Source organism: Ascidia mentula, chromosome 8, assembly GCF_947561715.1.
Source record: "Ascidia mentula chromosome 8, kaAscMent1.1, whole genome shotgun sequence".
Classification (NCBI taxonomy): domain Eukaryota; kingdom Metazoa; phylum Chordata; class Ascidiacea; order Phlebobranchia; family Ascidiidae; genus Ascidia; species Ascidia mentula.
In genome coordinates this window covers 10383279-10400999 of record NC_138573.1, presented here as the reverse complement: position 1 = coordinate 10400999, position 17721 = coordinate 10383279, and the positions used below count along the sequence as shown (strand labels likewise).

The 17721-nt window shown below is 35.7% G+C and overlaps 1 long non-coding RNA gene across 1 annotated transcript; it reads left to right on the top strand.

The window, feature by feature from the left end:
* Positions 1 to 661: 661 nt before the first annotated feature.
* Positions 662 to 1534, top strand: LOC145912260 (uncharacterized). The gene is made up of 3 exons (XR_014403280.1): positions 662 to 818; positions 929 to 1101; positions 1287 to 1534. It is a non-coding gene; the product is annotated as an uncharacterized LOC145912260 (long non-coding RNA).
* The last annotated feature ends 16187 nt before the right edge of the window (positions 1535 to 17721 follow it).

The window sequence follows — 17721 nt, the reverse complement described above, 5'->3', positions numbered from 1 at the left end:
TGATCAAATTAAAAATGTGTTCTGTTGCCATATAAAGGACATTTCTTTGTCAATAATTTGCTTGATGCCACATGATATATCTGCATGTATATTTGTTTCTTCCACAGTACATTAGAATGAAAAATTTTGTTTGTATAAAATCCCCAAAAGCTGGATGGTCGGCACCGATGCATGTAAGTGGACACCCATCAATTTGGATGTACAAAGCTTCTTGAAAAATGAAATTTCTGCGGATGCAGCTTGGCAGACGTGTCCATCCACCATTCTTTGTGAAGGGAGTAAGTTGTGTATTTGTGCCAAATAATTGTGCATTTTTGTTTCATGCACTTTGTTCTTTTCAGGCACACATGCCCGTTGTTTGAAAAGAAAATGTAGATCTGCTGATCTGGAAAGGGACAATCTAATGAGCGAATCCACTGAAAGCAGTTCTTCTTCCACGATACCTCTCTTGCAAAAGAAGGTGTCCATAAACCTTGTGCTGATTTTGATGCTTAAAACCGGCACATATTTTTCATCTAGTTTTTTAATTGACTGGGGACCTTTGCTTGTGTATTTGCTTATTTTAGTTTACTTTCAACAGGTTCTTGCCACCCAAGCAGCAAAAACAATGTCACAACGACAGGAGCATGAACTGTCTGAAAAGATTGGCATCCTTATCGACAAAACAATAAAGGTGAAGGAAGAAATGCGGAGGATTGGTGACCGAATTCAGAGAATGGAAACTCTGACAGAAAAAAAACACATGTGTGGCAGAAAAGTTTTTGCCGCAATCAGTTGTCAACGAAGAACATCTGATGGCTCTACTTACTAAACCTAATGTGAGCTTTCTTTTTACCTAATGCACTGAGGCTTTTGTCTGCATGCTTTACACGGTAAATGACATCTGCTATACATTTCAATCATTTTGTATGTTGATACTTTTCAAAAGGACAAAGTAAAACGTGCCCAAGTGATGGACATGGACCAACTTCGTGGCACCTTCCGGAATTCTGTAAAGCTGTTTATGACAAAACACCTGGCTCAACAATTTTGTTTTGGCGGTTGGACGCAGGAGAACAAAAATCCCATTCAAATCACATCCTCTGTTGGCATTTAAGTTGGGTGAGTCAAATTGCTTTAGAAATCCCACAAGACACGCCACACTGCGGGCCTCATTGTAAAGCCTTCCGATTGTGAAGTTGTCACAACTTTCACATATTTAATTCCCACATGTCAAATATTTAATTTCTGTACACGATAGAATGTTACCAAAATTTTAACTAAATCTTATGTTTTATGTTCTGCAGACGCATGGAAAGATGCAAGACGCCGGCAGTTAAATACCAAGAAATCGCCACAGCGGTGAAACGAGTTTTACCTGGAGATGTTGACGGAGTGGCGGCAGAATATCAAGTAACGGCAATCAATCCTCAATTAAGCCCACCACGTCTCAGAGTACATAGTTTCGTCGAACACTGCACTTCGTGTTACTCCGTACTTCCACTGCGCTTGCCACTGTATTTCTATTTATGTGTTGTTAATTTCAATAAAACATTATGCAATTAAAGTCGTGGTGCGTGCGAGACGGTGAAGTAGCGAGTTTGATGAGGTCATATTTTGAAAGTGACCAGGCAATATCATTATGTTCGGTAAACGCACGGCGAACGCTCGCTCGGCCAAGCTTGGATTTGTTCAATTGTAGAACATACGCCGAACATATATCCAACATTTAAGTACGGTGAACATGCGTCGCCCAAGCTTGATGCCAAGCGTATCTTGACATAAAGTGACAAGGGCCGTGCCAAAATTTTTGACTGGGATGTAACTGTGCGATTTCAGCACTTGTCCATTTTGCAGTATATGACTTTTCGATGAAAAATATTTTTTTGCAGTACAAGCTTCATTATACAGTGGAAAACGCTGGTACTCCAGTATTGCATTTGCGGTTGCACAACGTATGTAACTGTGCGATTTCAGCACTTGTCCATTTTGCATAATATGACTTTTCGATAAAAAATAATTTTTTTCAGTACAAGCTTTATTATACAGTGCATAACGCTGATACTCCAGTATTGCTTTTGCGGTTGCACAACGTATGTAACTGTGCGATTTCAGCACTTGTCCATTTTGCAGTATATGACTTTTCGATAAAAAATAATTTTTTTCAGTACAAGCTTTATTATACTGTGGAAAACGCTGGTACTCCAGTATTGCTTTTGCGGTTGCACAACGTATGTAACTGTGCGATTTCAGCACTTGTCCATTTTGCATAATATGACTTTTCGGTAAAAAATAATTTTTTTCAGTACAAGCTTTATTATACAGTGCATAACGCTGATACTCCAGTATTGCTTTTGCGGTTGCACAACGTATGTAACTATGCGATTTCAGCATTTGTCCATTTTGCAGTATATGACTTTTCGATGAAAAATATTTTTTTGCAGTACAAGCTTTATTATGCAGTGGAAAACGCTCATACTCCAGTATTGCTTTTGCGGTTGCACAATGTATGTAACTATGAGATTTCAGCACTTCTCCATTTTGCAGTATATGACTTTTCGATAAAAAATATTTTTTTCAGTACAAGCTTTATTATACAGTGGAAAACGCTGGTACTCCAGTATTGCTTTTGCGGTTGCACAACGTATGTAACTGTGCGATTTCAGCACTTGTCCATTTTGCAGTATATGACTTTTCGATAAAAAATAATTTTTTTCAGTACAAGCTTTATTATACTGTGGAAAACGCTGGTACTCCAGTATTGCTTTTGCGGTTGCACAACGTATGTAACTGTGCGATTTCAGCACTTGTCCATTTTGCATAATATGACTTTTCGGTAAAAAATAATTTTTTTCAGTACAAGCTTTATTATACAGTGGATAACGCTGATACTCCAGTATTGCTTTTGCGGTTGCACAACGTATGTAACTATGAGATTTCAGCACTTCTCCATTTTGCAGTATATGACTTTTCGATGAAAAATATTTTTTTTCAGTACAAGCTTTATTATACAGTGGAAAACGCTGGTACTCCAGTATTGCTTTTGCGGTTGCACAACGTATGTAACTGTGCGATTTCAGCACTTGTCCATTTTGCAGTATATGACTTTTCGATAAAAAATAATTTTTTTCAGTACAAGCTTTATTATACTGTGGAAAACGCTGGTACTCCAGTATTGCTTTTGCGATTGCACAACGTATGTAACTGTGCGATTTCAGCACTTGTCCATTTTGCAGTATATGACTTTTCGTTAAAAAATATTTTTTTTCAGTACAAGCTTTATTATACAGTGGAAAACGCTGGTACTCCAGTATTGCATTTGCGGTTGCACAACGTATGTAACTGTGCGATTTCAGCACTTGTCCATTTTGCATAATATGACTTTTCGATAAAAAATAATTTTTTTCAGTACAAGCTTTATTATACAGTGCATAACGCTGATACTCCAGTATTGCTTTTGCGGTTGCACAACGTATGTAACTATGCGATTTCAGCATTTGTCCATTTTGCAGTATATGACTTTTCGATGAAAAATATTTTTTTGCAGTACAAGCTTTATTATGCAGTGGAAAACGCTGATACTCCAGTATTGCTTTTGCGGTTGCACAATGTATGTAACTATGAGATTTCAGCACTTCTCCATTTTGCAGTATATGACTTTTCGATAAAAAATATTTTTTTTCAGTACAAGCTTTATTATACAGTGGAAAACGCTGGTACTCCAGTTTTGCTTTTGCGGTTGCACAACGTATGTAACTGTGCGATTTCAGCACTTGTCCATTTTGCAGTTTATGACTTTTCGATAAAAAATAATTTTTTTCAGTACAAGCTTTATTATACTGTGGAAAACGCTGGTACTCCAGTATTGCTTTTGCGGTTGCACAACGTATGTAACTATGCGATTTCAGCACTTGTCCATTTTGCAGTATATGACTTTTCGATGAAAAATATTTTTTTGCAGTACAAGCTTTATTATACAGTGGAAAACGCTGATACTCCAGTATTGCTTTTGCGGTTGCACAACGTATGTAACTATGCGATTTCAGCACTTGTCCATTTTGCAGTATATGACTTTTCGATAAAAAATATTTTTTTTCAGTACAAGCTTTATTATACAGTGGAAAACGCTGGTACTCCAGTATTGCTTTTGCGGTTGCACAACGTATGTAACTATGCGATTTCAGCACTTGTCCATTTTGCAGTATATGACTTTTCGATGAAAAATATTTTTTTGCAGTACAAGCTTTATTATACAGTGGAAAACGCTGATACTCCAGTATTGCTTTTGCGGTTGCACAACGTATGTAACTATGAGATTTCAGCACTTGTCCATTTTGCAGTATATGACTTTTCGATGAAAAATATTTTTTTGCAGTACAAGCTTCATTATACAGTGGATAACGCTGATACTCCAGTATTGCTTTTGCGGTTGCACAACGTATGTAACTATGCGATTTCAGCACTTGTCCATTTTGCAGTATATGACTTTTCGATGAAAAATATTTTTTTGCAGTACAAGCTTTATTATACAGTGGATAACGCTGATACTCCAGTATTGCTTTTGCGGTTGCACAACGTATGTAACTATGCGATTTCAGCACTTGTCCATTTTGCAGTATATGACTTTTCGATGAAAAATATTTTTTTGCAGTACAAGCTTTATTATACAGTGGATAACGCTGATACTCCAGTATTGCTTTTGCGGTTGCACAACGTATGTAACTATGCGATTTCAGCACTTGTCCATTTTGCAGTATATGACTTTTCGATGAAAAATAATTTTTTTCAGTACAAGCTTTATTATACTGTGGAAAACGCTGGTACTCCAGTATTGCTTTTGCGGTTGCACAACGTATGTAACTGTGCGATTTCAGCACTTGTCCATTTTGCAGTATATGACTTTTCGATGAAAAATATTTTTTTGCAGTACAAGCTTCATTATACAGTGGAAAACGCTGGTACTCCAGTATTGCATTTGCGGTTGCACAACGTATGTAACTGTGCGATTTCAGCACTTGTCCATTTTGCATAATATGACTTTTCGATAAAAAATAATTTTTTTCAGTACAAGCTTTATTATACAGTGCATAACGCTGATACTCCAGTATTGCTTTTGCGGTTGCACAACGTATGTAACTGTGCGATTTCAGCACTTGTCCATTTTGCAGTATATGACTTTTCGATAAAAAATAATTTTTTTCAGTACAAGCTTTATTATACTGTGGAAAACGCTGGTACTCCAGTATTGCTTTTGCGGTTGCACAACGTATGTAACTGTGCGATTTCAGCACTTGTCCATTTTGCATAATATGACTTTTCGGTAAAAAATAATTTTTTTCAGTACAAGCTTTATTATACAGTGCATAACGCTGATACTCCAGTATTGCTTTTGCGGTTGCACAACGTATGTAACTATGCGATTTCAGCATTTGTCCATTTTGCAGTATATGACTTTTCGATGAAAAATATTTTTTTGCAGTACAAGCTTTATTATGCAGTGGAAAACGCTCATAATCCAGTATTGCTTTTGCGGTTGCACAATGTATGTAACTATGAGATTTCAGCACTTCTCCATTTTGCAGTATATGACTTTTCGATAAAAAATATTTTTTTCAGTACAAGCTTTATTATACAGTGGAAAACGCTGGTACTCCAGTATTGCTTTTGCGGTTGCACAACGTATGTAACTGTGCGATTTCAGCACTTGTCCATTTTGCAGTATATGACTTTTCGATAAAAAATAATTTTTTTCAGTACAAGCTTTATTATACTGTGGAAAACGCTGGTACTCCAGTATTGCTTTTGCGGTTGCACAACGTATGTAACTGTGCGATTTCAGCACTTGTCCATTTTGCATAATATGACTTTTCGGTAAAAAATAATTTTTTTCAGTACAAGCTTTATTATACAGTGGATAACGCTGATACTCCAGTATTGCTTTTGCGGTTGCACAACGTATGTAACTATGAGATTTCAGCACTTCTCCATTTTGCAGTATATGACTTTTCGATGAAAAATATTTTTTTTCAGTACAAGCTTTATTATACAGTGGAAAACGCTGGTACTCCAGTATTGCTTTTGCGGTTGCACAACGTATGTAACTGTGCGATTTCAGCACTTGTCCATTTTGCAGTATATGACTTTTCGATAAAAAATAATTTTTTTCAGTACAAGCTTTATTATACTGTGGAAAACGCTGGTACTCCAGTATTGCTTTTGCGATTGCACAACGTATGTAACTGTGCGATTTCAGCACTTGTCCATTTTGCAGTATATGACTTTTCGTTAAAAAATATTTTTTTTCAGTACAAGCTTTATTATACAGTGGAAAACGCTGGTACTCCAGTATTGCATTTGCGGTTGCACAACGTATGTAACTGTGCGATTTCAGCACTTGTCCATTTTGCATAATATGACTTTTCGATAAAAAATAATTTTTTTCAGTACAAGCTTTATTATACAGTGCATAACGCTGATACTCCAGTATTGCTTTTGCGGTTGCACAACGTATGTAACTATGCGATTTCAGCATTTGTCCATTTTGCAGTATATGACTTTTCGATGAAAAATATTTTTTTGCAGTACAAGCTTTATTATGCAGTGGAAAACGCTGATACTCCAGTATTGCTTTTGCGGTTGCACAATGTATGTAACTATGAGATTTCAGCACTTCTCCATTTTGCAGTATATGACTTTTCGATAAAAAATATTTTTTTTCAGTACAAGCTTTATTATACAGTGGAAAACGCTGGTACTCCAGTTTTGCTTTTGCGGTTGCACAACGTATGTAACTGTGCGATTTCAGCACTTGTCCATTTTGCAGTTTATGACTTTTCGATAAAAAATAATTTTTTTCAGTACAAGCTTTATTATACTGTGGAAAACGCTGGTACTCCAGTATTGCTTTTGCGGTTGCACAACGTATGTAACTATGCGATTTCAGCACTTGTCCATTTTGCAGTATATGACTTTTCGATGAAAAATATTTTTTTGCAGTACAAGCTTTATTATACAGTGGAAAACGCTGATACTCCAGTATTGCTTTTGCGGTTGCACAACGTATGTAACTATGCGATTTCAGCACTTGTCCATTTTGCAGTATATGACTTTTCGATAAAAAATATTTTTTTTCAGTACAAGCTTTATTATACAGTGGAAAACGCTGGTACTCCAGTATTGCTTTTGCGGTTGCACAACGTATGTAACTATGCGATTTCAGCACTTGTCCATTTTGCAGTATATGACTTTTCGATGAAAAATATTTTTTTGCAGTACAAGCTTTATTATACAGTGGAAAACGCTGATACTCCAGTATTGCTTTTGCGGTTGCACAACGTATGTAACTATGCGATTTCAGCACTTGTCCATTTTGCAGTATATGACTTTTCGATGAAAAATATTTTTTTGCAGTACAAGCTTTATTATACAGTGGAAAACGCTGGTACTCCAGTATTGCTTTTGCGGTTGCACAACGTATGTAACTATCAGATTTCAGCACTTGTCCATTTTGCAGTATATGACTTTTCGATAAAAAATAATTTTTTTCAGTACAAGCTTTATTATACAGTGGAAAACGCTGGTACTCCAGTATTGCTTTTGCGGTTGCACAACGTATGTAACTGTGCGATTTCAGCACTTGTCCATTTTGCAGTATATGACTTTTCGATGAAAAATATTTTTTTGCAGTACAAGCTTTATTATACAGTGGATAACGCTGATACTCCAGTATTGCTTTTGCGGTTGCACAACGTATGTAACTATGCGATTTCAGCACTTGTCCATTTTGCAGTATATGACTTTTCGATGAAAAATATTTTTTTGCAGTACAAGCTTTATTATACAGTGGATAACGCTGATACTCCAGTATTGCTTTTGCGGTTGCACAACGTATGTAACTATGCGATTTCAGCACTTGTCCATTTTGCAGTATATGACTTTTCGATGAAAAATATTTTTTTGCAGTACAAGCTTTATTATACAGTGGATAACGCTGATACTCCAGTATTGCTTTTGCGGTTGCACAACGTATGTAACTATGCGATTTCAGCACTTGTCCATTTTGCAGTATATGACTTTTCGATGAAAAATAATTTTTTTCAGTACAAGCTTTATTATACTGTGGAAAACGCTGGTGCTCCAGTATTGCTTTTGCGGTTGCACAACGTATGTAACTGTGCGATTTCAGCACTTGTCCATTTTGCAGTATATGACTTTTCGATGAAAAATATTTTTTTGCAGTACAAGCTTCATTATACAGTGGAAAACGCTGGTACTCCAGTATTGCATTTGCGGTTGCACAACGTATGTAACTGTGCGATTTCAGCACTTGTCCATTTTGCATAATATGACTTTTCGATAAAAAATAATTTTTTTCAGTACAAGCTTTATTATACAGTGCATAACGCTGATACTCCAGTATTGCTTTTGCGGTTGCACAACGTATGTAACTGTGCGATTTCAGCACTTGTCCATTTTGCAGTATATGACTTTTCGATAAAAAATAATTTTTTTCAGTACAAGCTTTATTATACTGTGGAAAACGCTGGTACTCCAGTATTGCTTTTGCGGTTGCACAACGTATGTAACTGTGCGATTTCAGCACTTGTCCATTTTGCATAATATGACTTTTCGGTAAAAAATAATTTTTTTCAGTACAAGCTTTATTATACAGTGCATAACGCTGATACTCCAGTATTGCTTTTGCGGTTGCACAACGTATGTAACTATGCGATTTCAGCATTTGTCCATTTTGCAGTATATGACTTTTCGATGAAAAATATTTTTTTGCAGTACAAGCTTTATTATACAGTGGAAAACGCTGATACTCCAGTATTGCTTTTGCGGTTGCACAACGTATGTAACTATGCGATTTCAGCACTTGTCCATTTTGCAGTATATGACTTTTCGATGAAAAATATTTTTTTGCAGTACAAGCTTTATTATACAGTGGAAAACGCTGATACTCCAGTATTGCTTTTGCGGTTGCACAACGTATGTAACTATGCGATTTCAGCACTTGTCCATTTTGCAGTATATGACTTTTCGATGAAAAATATTTTTTTGCAGTACAAGCTTCATTATACAGTTGAAAACGCTGATACTCCAGTATTGCTTTTGCGGTTGCACAACGTATGTAACTATGAGATTTCAGCACTTCTCCATTTTGCAGTATATGACTTTTCGATAAAAAATAATTTTTTTCAGTACAAGCTTTATTATACAGTGGAAAACGCTGGTACTCCAGTATTGCTTTTGCGGTTGCACAACGTATGTAACTGTGCGATTTCAGCACTTCTCCATTTTGCAGTATATGACTTTTCGATAAAAAATAATTTTTTTCAGTACAAGCTTTATTATACAGTGGAAAACGCTGGTACTCCAGTATTGCTTTTGCGGTTGCACAACGTATGTAACTGTGCGATTTCAGCACTTGTCCATTTTGCATGATATGACTTTTCGACAAAAAATAATTTTTTTCAGTACAAGCTTTATTATACAGTGGAAAACGCTGGTACTCCAGTATTGCTTTTGCGGTTGCACAACGTATGTAACTATCAGATTTCAGCACTTGTCCATTTTGCAGTATATGACTTTTCGATGAAAAATATTTTTTTGCAGTACAAGCTTTATTATACAGTGGATAACGCTGATACTCCAGTATTGCTTTTGCGGTTGCACAACGTATGTAACTATGCGATTTCAGCACTTGTCCATTTTGCAGTATATGACTTTTCGATGAAAAATATTTTTTTGCAGTACAAGCTTTATTATACAGTGGATAACGCTGATACTCCAGTATTGCTTTTGCGGTTGCACAACGTATGTAACTATGCGATTTCAGCACTTGTCCATTTTGCAGTATATGACTTTTCGATGAAAAATATTTTTTTGCAGTACAAGCTTTATTATACAGTGGAAAACGCTGGTACTCCAGTATTGCTTTTGCGGTTGCACAACGTATGTAACTATCAGATTTCAGCACTTGTCCATTTTGCAGTATATGACTTTTCGATAAAAAATAATTTTTTTCAGTACAAGCTTTATTATACAGTGGAAAACGCTGGTACTCCAGTATTGCTTTTGCGGTTGCACAACGTATGTAACTGTGCGATTTCAGCACTTGTCCATTTTGCAGTATATGACTTTTCGATGAAAAATATTTTTTTGCAGTACAAGCTTTATTATACAGTGGATAACGCTGATACTCCAGTATTGCTTTTGCGGTTGCACAACGTATGTAACTATGCGATTTCAGCACTTGTCCATTTTGCAGTATATGACTTTTCGATGAAAAATATTTTTTTGCAGTACAAGCTTTATTATACAGTGGATAACGCTGATACTCCAGTATTGCTTTTGCGGTTGCACAACGTATGTAACTATGCGATTTCAGCACTTGTCCATTTTGCAGTATATGACTTTTCGATGAAAAATATTTTTTTGCAGTACAAGCTTTATTATACAGTGGATAACGCTGATACTCCAGTATTGCTTTTGCGGTTGCACAACGTATGTAACTATGCGATTTCAGCACTTGTCCATTTTGCAGTATATGACTTTTCGATGAAAAATAATTTTTTTCAGTACAAGCTTTATTATACTGTGGAAAACGCTGATACTCCAGTATTGCTTTTGCGGTTGCACAACGTATGTAACTGTGCGATTTCAGCACTTGTCCATTTTGCAGTATATGACTTTTCGATGAAAAATATTTTTTTGCAGTACAAGCTTCATTATACAGTGGAAAACGCTGGTACTCCAGTATTGCATTTGCGGTTGCACAACGTATGTAACTGTGCGATTTCAGCACTTGTCCATTTTGCATAATATGACTTTTCGATAAAAAATAATTTTTTTCAGTACAAGCTTTATTATACAGTGCATAACGCTGATACTCCAGTATTGCTTTTGCGGTTGCACAACGTATGTAACTGTGCGATTTCAGCACTTGTCCATTTTGCAGTATATGACTTTTCGATAAAAAATAATTTTTTTCAGTACAAGCTTTATTATACTGTGGAAAACGCTGGTACTCCAGTATTGCTTTTGCGGTTGCACAACGTATGTAACTGTGCGATTTCAGCACTTGTCCATTTTGCATAATATGACTTTTCGGTAAAAAATAATTTTTTTCAGTACAAGCTTTATTATACAGTGCATAACGCTGATACTCCAGTATTGCTTTTGCGGTTGCACAACGTATGTAACTATGCGATTTCAGCATTTGTCCATTTTGCAGTATATGACTTTTCGATGAAAAATATTTTTTTGCAGTACAAGCTTTATTATGCAGTGGAAAACGCTCATACTCCAGTATTGCTTTTGCGGTTGCACAATGTATGTAACTATGAGATTTCAGCACTTCTCCATTTTGCAGTATATGACTTTTCGATAAAAAATATTTTTTTCAGTACAAGCTTTATTATACAGTGGAAAACGCTGGTACTCCAGTATTGCTTTTGCGGTTGCACAACGTATGTAACTGTGCGATTTCAGCACTTGTCCATTTTGCAGTATATGACTTTTCGATAAAAAATAATTTTTTTCAGTACAAGCTTTATTATACTGTGGAAAACGCTGGTACTCCAGTATTGCTTTTGCGGTTGCACAACGTATGTAACTGTGCGATTTCAGCACTTGTCCATTTTGCATAATATGACTTTTCGGTAAAAAATAATTTTTTTCAGTACAAGCTTTATTATACAGTGGATAACGCTGATACTCCAGTATTGCTTTTGCGGTTGCACAACGTATGTAACTATGAGATTTCAGCACTTCTCCATTTTGCAGTATATGACTTTTCGATGAAAAATATTTTTTTTCAGTACAAGCTTTATTATACAGTGGAAAACGCTGGTACTCCAGTATTGCTTTTGCGGTTGCACAACGTATGTAACTGTGCGATTTCAGCACTTGTCCATTTTGCAGTATATGACTTTTCGATAAAAAATAATTTTTTTCAGTACAAGCTTTATTATACTGTGGAAAACGCTGGTACTCCAGTATTGCTTTTGCGATTGCACAACGTATGTAACTGTGCGATTTCAGCACTTGTCCATTTTGCAGTATATGACTTTTCGTTAAAAAATATTTTTTTTCAGTACAAGCTTTATTATACAGTGGAAAACGCTGGTACTCCAGTATTGCATTTGCGGTTGCACAACGTATGTAACTGTGCGATTTCAGCACTTGTCCATTTTGCATAATATGACTTTTCGATAAAAAATAATTTTTTTCAGTACAAGCTTTATTATACAGTGCATAACGCTGATACTCCAGTATTGCTTTTGCGGTTGCACAACGTATGTAACTATGCGATTTCAGCATTTGTCCATTTTGCAGTATATGACTTTTCGATGAAAAATATTTTTTTGCAGTACAAGCTTTATTATGCAGTGGAAAACGCTGATACTCCAGTATTGCTTTTGCGGTTGCACAATGTATGTAACTATGAGATTTCAGCACTTCTCCATTTTGCAGTATATGACTTTTCGATAAAAAATATTTTTTTTCAGTACAAGCTTTATTATACAGTGGAAAACGCTGGTACTCCAGTTTTGCTTTTGCGGTTGCACAACGTATGTAACTGTGCGATTTCAGCACTTGTCCATTTTGCAGTATATGACTTTTCGATAAAAAATAATTTTTTTCAGTACAAGCTTTATTATACTGTGGAAAACGCTGGTACTCCAGTATTGCTTTTGCGGTTGCACAACGTATGTAACTATGCGATTTCAGCACTTGTCCATTTTGCAGTATATGACTTTTCGATGAAAAATATTTTTTTGCAGTACAAGCTTTATTATACAGTGGAAAACGCTGATACTGCAGTATTGCTTTTGCGGTTGCACAACGTATGTAACTATGCGATTTCAGCACTTGTCCATTTTGCAGTATATGACTTTTCGATAAAAAATATTTTTTTTCAGTACAAGCTTTATTATACAGTGGAAAACGCTGGTACTCCAGTATTGCTTTTGCGGTTGCACAACGTATGTAACTATGCGATTTCAGCACTTGTCCATTTTGCAGTATATGACTTTTCGATGAAAAATATTTTTTTGCAGTACAAGCTTTATTATACAGTGGAAAACGCTGATACTCCAGTATTGCTTTTGCGGTTGCACAACGTATGTAACTATGAGATTTCAGCACTTGTCCATTTTGCAGTATATGACTTTTCGATGAAAAATATTTTTTTGCAGTACAAGCTTCATTATACAGTGGATAACGCTGATACTCCAGTATTGCTTTTGCGGTTGCACAACGTATGTAACTATGCGATTTCAGCACTTGTCCATTTTGCAGTATATGACTTTTCGATGAAAAATATTTTTTTGCAGTACAAGCTTTATTATACAGTGGAAAACGCTGATACTCCAGTATTGCTTTTGCGGTTGCACAACGTATGTAACTATGCGATTTCAGCACTTGTCCATTTTGCAGTATATGACTTTTCGATGAAAAATATTTTTTTGCAGTACAAGCTTCATTATACAGTGGAAAACGCTGATACTCCAGTATTGCTTTTGCGGTTGCACAACGTATGTAACTATGAGATTTCAGCACTTCTCCATTTTGCAGTATATGACTTTTCGATAAAAAATAATTTTTTTCAGTACAAGCTTTATTATACAGTGGAAAACGCTGGTACTCCAGTATTGCTTTTGCGGTTGCACAACGTATGTAACTGTGCGATTTCAGCACTTCTCCATTTTGCAGTATATGACTTTTCGATAAAAAATAATTTTTTTCAGTACAAGCTTTATTATACAGTGGAAAACGCTGGTACTCCAGTATTGCTTTTGCGGTTGCACAACGTATGTAACTGTGCGATTTCAGCACTTGTCCATTTTGCATGATATGACTTTTCGACAAAAAATAATTTTTTTCAGTACAAGCTTTATTATACAGTGGAAAACGCTGGTACTCCAGTATTGCTTTTGCGGTTGCACAACGTATGTAACTATCAGATTTCAGCACTTCTCCATTTTGCAGTATATGACTTTTCGATAAAAAATATTTTTTTTCGGTACAAGCTTTATTATACAGTGGAAAACGCTGATACTCCAGTATTGCTTTTGCGGTTGCACAACGTATGTAACTATGCGATTTCAGCACTTGTCCATTTTGCAGTATATGACTTTTCGATGAAAAATATTTTTTTGCAGTACAAGCTTTATTATACAGTGGATAACGCTGATACTCCAGTATTGCTTTTGCGGTTGCACAACGTATGTAACTATGCGATTTCAGCACTTGTCCATTTTGCAGTATATGACTTTTCGATGAAAAATATTTTTTTGCAGTACAAGCTTTATTATACAGTGGATAACGCTGATACTCCAGTATTGCTTTTGCGGTTGCACAACGTATGTAACTATGCGATTTCAGCACTTGTCCATTTTGCAGTATATGACTTTTCGATGAAAAATATTTTTTTGCAGTACAAGCTTTATTATACAGTGGATAACGCTGATACTCCAGTATTGCTTTTGCGGTTGCACAACGTATGTAACTATGCGATTTCAGCACTTGTCCATTTTGCAGTATATGACTTTTCGATGAAAAATATTTTTTTGCAGTACAAGCTTTATTATACAGTGGAAAACGCTGATACTCCAGTATTGCTTTTGCGGTTGCACAACGTATGTAACTATGCGATTTCAACACTTGTCCATTTTGCAGTATATGACTTTTCGATGAAAAATATTTTTTTGCAGTACAAGCTTCATTATACAGTGGAAAACGCTGATACTCCAGTATTGCTTTTGCGGTTGCACAACGTATGTAACTATGCGATTTCAGCACTTGTCCATTTTGCAGTATATGACTTTTCGATGAAAAATATTTTTTTTCAGTACAAGCTTTATTATACAGTGGAAAACGCTGATACTCCAGTATTGCTTTTGCGGTTGCACAACGTATGTAACTATGCGATTTCAGCACTTGTCCATTTTGCAGTATATGACTTTTCGATGAAAAATATTTTTTTGCAGTACAAGCTTTATTATACAGTGGATAACGCTGATACTCCAGTATTGCTTTTGCGGTTGCACAACGTATGTAACTATGCGATTTCAGCACTTGTCCATTTTGCAGTATATGACTTTTCGATGAAAAATATTTTTTTGCAGTACAAGCTTTATTATACAGTGGAAAACGCTGATACTCCAGTATTGCTTTTGCGGTTGCACAACGTTTGTAGCTATGAGATTTCAGCACTTGTCCATTTTGCAGTATATGACTTTTCGATAAAAAATAATTTTTTTCAGTACAAGCTTTATTATACAGTGGAAAACGCTGGTACTCCAGTATTGCTTTTGCGGTTGCACAACGTATGTAACTGTGCGATTTCAGCACTTCTCCATTTTGCAGTATATGACTTTTCGATAAAAAATATTTTTTTTCAGTACAAGCTTTATTATACAGTGGAAAACGCTGGTACTCCAGTATTGCTTTTGCGGTTGCACAACGTATGTAACTGTGCGATTTCAGCACTTGTCCATTTTGCATGATATGACTTTTCGACAAAAAATAATTTTTTTCAGTACAAGCTTTATTATACAGTGGAAAACGCTGGTACTCCAGTATTGCTTTTGCGGTTGCACAACGTATGTAACTGTGCGATTTCAGCACTTGTCCATTTTGCAGTATATGACTTTTCGATGAAAAATATTTTTTTGCAGTACAAGCTTTATTATACAGTGGATAACGCTGATACTCCAGTATTGCTTTTGCGGTTGCACAACGTATGTAACTATGCGATTTCAGCACTTGTCCATTTTGCAGTATATGACTTTTCGATGAAAAATATTTTTTTGCAGTACAAGCTTTATTATACAGTGGATAACGCTGATACTCCAGTATTGCTTTTGCGGTTGCACAACGTATGTAACTATCAGATTTCAGCACTTCTCCATTTTGCAGTATATGACTTTTCGATAAAAAATATTTTTTTTCAGTACAAGCTTTATTATACAGTGGAAAACGCTGATACTCCAGTATTGCTTTTGCGGTTGCACAACGTATGTAACTATGCGATTTCAGCACTTGTCCATTTTGCAGTATATGACTTTTCGATGAAAAATATTTTTTTGCAGTACAAGCTTTATTATACAGTGGATAACGCTGATACTCCAGTATTGCTTTTGCGGTTGCACAACGTATGTAACTATGCGATTTCAGCACTTGTCCATTTTGCAGTATATGACTTTTCGATGAAAAATATTTTTTTGCAGTACAAGCTTCATTATACAGTGGAAAACGCTGATACTCCAGTATTGCTTTTGCGGTTGCACAACGTATGTAACTATGAGATTTCAGCACTTGTCCATTTTGCAGTATATGACTTTTCGATAAAAAATAATTTTTTTCAGTACAAGCTTTATTATACAGTGGAAAACGCTGGTACTCCAGTATTGCTTTTGCGGTTGCACAACGTATGTAACTGTGTGATTTCAGCACTTCTCCATTTTGCAGTATATGACTTTTCGATAAAAAATATTTTTTTTCAGTACAAGCTTTATTATACAGTGGAAAACGCTGGTACTCCAGTATTGCTTTTGCGGTTGCACAACGTATGTAACTGTGCGATTTCAGCACTTGTCCATTTTGCATGATATGACTTTTCGACAAAAAATAATTTTTTTCAGTACAAGCTTTATTATACAGTGGAAAACGCTGGTACTCCAGTATTGCTTTTGCGGTTGCACAACGTATGTAACTGTGCGATTTCAGCACTTGTCCATTTTGCAGTATATGACTTTTCGATGAAAAATATTTTTTTGCAGTACAAGCTTTATTATACAGTGGATAACGCTGATACTCCAGTATTGCTTTTGCGGTTGCACAACGTATGTAACTATGCGATTTCAGCACTTGTCCATTTTGCAGTATATGACTTTTCGATGAAAAATATTTTTTTGCAGTACAAGCTTTATTATACAGTGGATAACGCTGATACTCCAGTATTGCTTTTGCGGTTGCACAACGTATGTAACTATCAGATTTCAGCACTTCTCCATTTTGCAGTATATGACTTTTCGATAAAAAATATTTTTTTTCAGTACAAGCTTTATTATACAGTGGAAAACGCTGATACTCCAGTATTGCTTTTGCGGTTGCACAACGTATGTAACTATGCGATTTCAGCACTTGTCCATTTTGCAGTATATGACTTTTCGATGAAAAATATTTTTTTGCAGTACAAGCTTTATTATACAGTGGATAACGCTGATACTCCAGTATTGCTTTTGCGGTTGCACAACGTATGTAACTATGCGATTTCAGCACTTGTCCATTTTGCAGTATATGACTTTTCGATGAAAAATATTTTTTTGCAGTACAAGCTTTATTATACAGTGGATAACGCTGATACTCCAGTATTGCTTTTGCGGTTGCACAACGTATGTAACTATGCGATTTCAGCACTTGTCCATTTTGCAGTATATGACTTTTCGATGAAAAATATTTTTTTGCAGTACAAGCTTTATTATACAGTGGAAAACGCTGATACTCCAGTATTGCTTTTGCGGTTGCACAACGTATGTAACTATGCGATTTCAGCACTTGTCCATTTTGCAGTATATGACTTTTCGATGAAAAATATTTTTTTGCAGTACAAGCTTCATTATACAGTGGAAAACGCTGATACTCCAGTATTGCTTTTGCGGTTGCACAACGTATGTAACTATGCGATTTCAGCACTTGTCCATTTTGCAGTATATGACTTTTCGATGA